The sequence below is a fragment of the Cannabis sativa genome, chromosome 5 (assembly GCF_029168945.1).
Source record: "Cannabis sativa cultivar Pink pepper isolate KNU-18-1 chromosome 5, ASM2916894v1, whole genome shotgun sequence".
Lineage (NCBI taxonomy): Eukaryota > Viridiplantae > Streptophyta > Magnoliopsida > Rosales > Cannabaceae > Cannabis > Cannabis sativa.
Genome location: NC_083605.1, coordinates 50,636,551 through 50,642,550, shown reverse-complemented (window position 1 = coordinate 50,642,550; position 6,000 = coordinate 50,636,551).

The window sequence follows — 6,000 nt, the reverse complement described above, 5'->3', positions numbered from 1 at the left end:
GAGAATTCACAAATTAGACATAGTCTAACTTTTAGAATGATAATTGATTAATCATAAATCAATTATAGAGTCTTACAAACAGTATAGTCTCAACTAGAATGGGGACCATGGATCTATAATCTGCGCTTCTAATAAGTTGAACCGATTTACCAAGTAAATCCCTAACTTATTAATTCCTCGTTGAATCCACTCTTAGAACTTGGAATCGCACTCTCAGACTTATATAGAGCATATCATATGTTTCACGATATCAATATGCTATCTCATTTAACCATTGTTATAATCTTAATATGATTTAGAGATCCTCTATATAGATGATTTACATCGAGACGGGACCAATTTACCGTTTACACCCCTCAATGTATTTTGCCCATTTGAACACTTAGTTGCCTGTAAATGATGTTTTAGTGATCTAATATATAGTCACTGAAACAAGAGCTCATCCATTTACTTCTATTTAACTAAGCTCAAAAGGAATCATCACTTTACTTCTATACACCAGTAGAAGCTATAGATTTCCATATTTATGTTTAGCACTCCCATTCAGTTATGCTATCATGTTCCCAAAATATATGTATTATCCTGTCTCAAAGCAGGCTTTAACTAATAAATCAAAGAACAAGAATAGCACTCCTGAGATTGAGCCTAAGCATATCAGGATTTAGATTCTCTTAATCTAAGATCAACTTCTGACATTGACTTGGAAAGATACAACGGTAAGTTTACAATATCTTTAACCAAGTTCAATATCGGTCCAGTCCAATGCATACTCCATGCATTCGAAACCAGTATACTTTGCCAATGTTCTGGAAAGAACATAACACTTACTCCAAGTGTAAGTATACTTCATCGCTGATTATCACATCAGTGTAAATCCAAAACACTGATGAACAGGGACCAAATCTTTTGAATCATATAATCACAATCACATTCCACTGTATTGACGATACTGTAATTGTGAATAACTATATGTTCTGGATTTAACTGATTTTGTGCACATATCAAGTATATGTATTAAACCATAAACATGTAACAAACATGTAAACATACTTCACTTCTAAATTGATAACTAACCAGATTGTAATGAGTTTTATTTAGGGCATAAAACCCAACAAACTCTGACTTGCACTAACATAAAACAAGTAGTGCATTACAATCAATCTTTTATCTTGATCCTCTGATCAAGTGTAGTATCTTTGAATCCACCCATATATCTGGAACCAGGTTCATGAGACACATGAAACCTCCCTAACTTATGCTTTACTCATCAAGGGATACTGAAATCCTTACTGCCCATTAAGTACATCTGAACAACCAGAAGACATATCTCTCAAATTTAAAAATTTGGAATTGAGATAAAGCAGTGTAGAATTTTCTTCAGTAAAATAACTTTCTGGTAATTTTGAATTTACAAAGTTATATCTTCTCTGATGAAGCTTGAATTATTATAGATGGGTTTTAACACTCTTCTATAATGATTCCTCCATCCCCAGAGTAACCACCATCTCACAATGAGTCGGTGTGCATATCAGGATCACTAATGCATAGTTCCTGAATAACATATACGTCACTTTTGTAAATCTTTCTTGATTGTCCCCTAATGTTCCCCATTTGATTACATCTCAGATGTCTCCCACTCAATAGCAGATGTCTGGTTAGAAACTTTTAACCTTTTACTATTGTTTCTGGGAACATCTCATTGTGACTTATTATCTTAAGCTGAAACTATAAGTTTCTTTAAGATTAGGTCAGCAACATAGCAGTCTAGTATTTGAAGTGTAAAATACTTGCTAGAGATTTAAGCAATCAAATCAAGATACCATAAAATGTTATGAGGAATAGACATCTTGAATCAGTCTTTCGAATAGACTATGCAAGAATTCTTCTATCTTACTCTCATAATTCTGATAAGTTATTTTTATCCATGTGAATGGTTAGACTTGTTTTTATCAGAGGTGTTCTTAAGTTCCTATCACAGTTATCAACCAAACGAAGATGGGTAAAGAATTTTAATATTCTCCCACTCAACCAAGGTAATGTGAAACATTATCAAAGAACTTTAATGGTATCAATAACTATTACAACAGTAAATCTAAACTGGAACATATAATCAAGATCAAGAATTTATTCTGATAATAGCTAATTTATTATATTATTTCCATGTTTAAAATTATGTGTCACAAAGGGCACCCCTAAGTTTATAGAGATTATGGTCCACCCCTAAAGGTTGTAAATCTCTAAGTGTGATAGAGAGTCTGTGGAGTTGAATATAATCCAGAGTTCATTAGATATAAAAAATCGTTTGAACTGCATATTATTCTTAACTTTTCTCCACCCCTATCAGATCAAAAGATCTTTTTATTAAACAAATTCTCAAATAATTGTTTTTGGAACTAACAATTATTCATAAACATAGAAATAATTTTTAGTGTTTATGCAGTAATTACTCTGTAAAGAGTTTAAATACTTTTTGAATTTGCATCAATAATAAAAACACATACACATTCAAACATAATAAATATAATAATCGGTAATAGATAAAATAAAGAACTGAAGCTCAACTCATAAATTGCAATATAATTGAAAAAGATATTTTATTATAAACCAAAAAAAATTTGCAATATTTATGAGAACCAAACAGGGAATTAAGATCCCAAACTTGAAATCCAAATTGTTTGAAAAACTAAACAATTAATTCAAATGAAAGAGCTTCTTCTTTATTGTTGACAATCTCCATCCACCATCCAGCTTTCTAATCCAACTCGTTAAGACAGCACCCGAGTTTAAGAAGCTTTAGCTATAAGAAGAGTAATAAACAGGGTTAGTAGTCCAGAATTAATAATCCAAAAGGATAATAATTCACTAAAAACACATCAGTTTATAAAGAAAATACCTTGTTTCTTTGGGAGATACTTAGGACATTGGGATTTCCAATGGCCTTTCTCATTGCAGTAGAAACATTTTCCTTTTTGTGTATTGCCAGAAGCTCCAGCATTTTTGTTCCTAGCTGCATACGCAGCTTGAGCTCCCTTCTTGGCATTTTTCCACTTCTTCTTATGATGGGATTTGGAAGTAGAAGCAACAAGTGCTTCAGGATTACTTGTCTTATTACCATTTCCAGAATTCTGAGGTTTATTCCCTCTTTTCCTGGGACCTCCAATCAAATTTTTATATGTCTGAAGGTCATTGACTAAAGTATGAAAGTCCTGTTCCTTCTTATTCATGACATAATTTGATGTGTAGGGCAGAAAATCTGGAGTCGAGCTATTCAAGATGAGACTCACTTGAGTAGTCTGATCCATTTCAGCACCATGATTCTGGGCTTCCTGGAAATAACTAGCCATCTGGAGAAGGTGATCACGCACATTCTGATGGGGTTCCATCCGTGCGTTGATGAATTTCTTAGTCGCGTCGAAACGAGACTGAATAGATGCCATACCGAATAGCTCAGTTAATTGCGTCATGATTTCTGCAGCCGTGACACTGTTTGCAAACCTTGTTTTCAAGGTGTCAACCATGCTGGAAAGCATGAAGTAACGAGCTTTATTGTTAGCATTATGCCAACGCTCGAACTTCTCTTTTACAGCTTTGGTTCCATTGTCACTTGGCTGCTCAGGGGACGGCTCAGTCAACACAAACGAGGCACTTTCACCTATGAGAGCAATATGAATGTTCTCTCTCCACTTTGGGAAGTTAGACCCATTTAACTTATTTTCAGTTAAGAGTGACAACATGGGATTTGACATTTCAATTCAGGATACTACAAGATAATACATAGATATCAGTTATGGTTTATCACAAAATCTCATTTAGAAATTACCAGCATACAGCAAGTAGGAATGACTAGAGAAAATACAAAAAAAATTCAAACCTAAATAATTTCCAAGGTTTTCAACAAACTGATATCAGTGTCCCGTTTAGGTGAGAGTCAAAGCTATCATTCATTGAATAGAGTTGTCAGCTCATCTAGAATAGCAAACATTCTAGCAACCTTTTATTCGATCGAAAAGAGAATCTGACGTTGTCCTGTTTAGGCGAGAGTCAAGGTGATTCTTATTTCATGAGCTTCTACCATTGTTTCATATGTTTGCAAGTCTTATACAGTACCCACCATTAGGGTGATTAATACCAATATAAAACACTTACAAACATACTTATCTTTCGAGATTAAACGGCGCTAACTTGCTAATGAACGTTCCTCCATTAGGGAGGATTACTCACTAAAACAATAGCTATGTAAAACCAACAATGGAGATCGAATATCTCAAAATAATAAAGCTCATTATTTAAATTGTATTTTCTTCTATTATTTATTTATTTTAAATCTATATATATTTATTAAATTTTAAATTTAGAATAGAATCTAAATAAAATTTAATTTAATATTTGTAAAATTAAACTTAGATGGTTAAGAAAATAAAATGAATTATTTCCATCTTAGTGTTAATTTTCCAACAAATATTAAGAAAATCACTTAATTTAAGTTGTATTAATTTAAATTAATTTGCAACTCAAATTAAATTTTTCTATAAATATATATATTTTATTTCCAAAAATATACAATTTTTGAAATACATTTAAAATAAATCAAACTTTACTTAGAAAAAATACTTCAAGCAAAAATATTATCTATCTAGATTTTCTTGACTAATTAATCCAATTTCTAATAATATATTTCAGTTCCTTTATTTTAAATTAATCATTAAATGAAAAGATCATTGATTTAAGTTGATTCAAAATTAATTAAAATAATTAATTTACAACTTCAATATATCTTTCAAGATAAATTCAAAATCATCTTGCATAATTAAATGCAATTTTGAAAAATGATTAATAAAATAAATAGAATATATTATGAAAATTATTCAAATTTAAGTTGTTATGGAAATACCCAACTTAAAATAATTTTCTTATTTAATTAAATATCATGAAAATAATAATATCTAAGTATCATTATGAAAATCAACTTAGACATTTAATTTTCAATTTAATTAAATGTATTAAATTCAGGAAATAAATAATTAATTATAGAGAAGGCTTAATCATTAATTTCCAATTTAATACAAGGAAAAATATCCTTAATTGAATTGTACCAAAATTAATTATTAACCAATTAATTTCACAATCAATGATATTTTCCTAGATTAGAAATAATAATTAGTATGGAAATAACTATCTAGAAAATATCTCAATTCTACTAAGTATCTTTTCAAGATCTAGAAAATATCTGATTTAAGTTATTATAGAAAGAATCTATAATTTACAAACTTAAAATTTTCCAAACATCATTTAATTAAATATCAAAATTAGGTGGTAACTACCTAATTTAAAGATATTCCCTTTTAAGTTTAAAACCAACTTAAAATAATATCTTCTAAGAATCTTCAATAACTAATTCCTAGAATTCTTCAAATTTTAATATTATTATCAAAATATATTCAAATTTAAGTTATTATGAAAAATTAGTAATTACTAATTCATAACTTAAATAAGAATATTTAATGAAATAATAAAAGTAAGTTTCAGAAAGAATCTAGTTAGTTAAAATTCTTTATTTAATTAAATACAAGAAAAATAAAAATAGTTTATCTAGAAATGAAATTCATTAAACTATGTTTTTCTTAAATTAATTTCGAAGAAATTAATTATGTTGCTATTCAATTTTATTAGGTCAAACTAATATAATTAACCTAGCACAGTTATCCAAATCAGGCAAATGGGCCTTCACAATTGGGGTTGTTCATGTGAGGGGGGGCTGGGTCCAGTATGTCGCACCCACTTCTAAGGCTCCCAACTCTCACATAAGGCCCAAAAGAGAGGAATTTAACCTTAAAATGAACAACTGTTATTAATTGAATAGGCCCATTAACTAAATGAGCCTAAATAAAATCTATCAGGTTATGACATTTTATTTAGCAACAACAACCTATATGTATCTATAATAGAAATTAAACATATAGGCTCACACAGGCACACAGATTTGGATGGATCCTATCATGT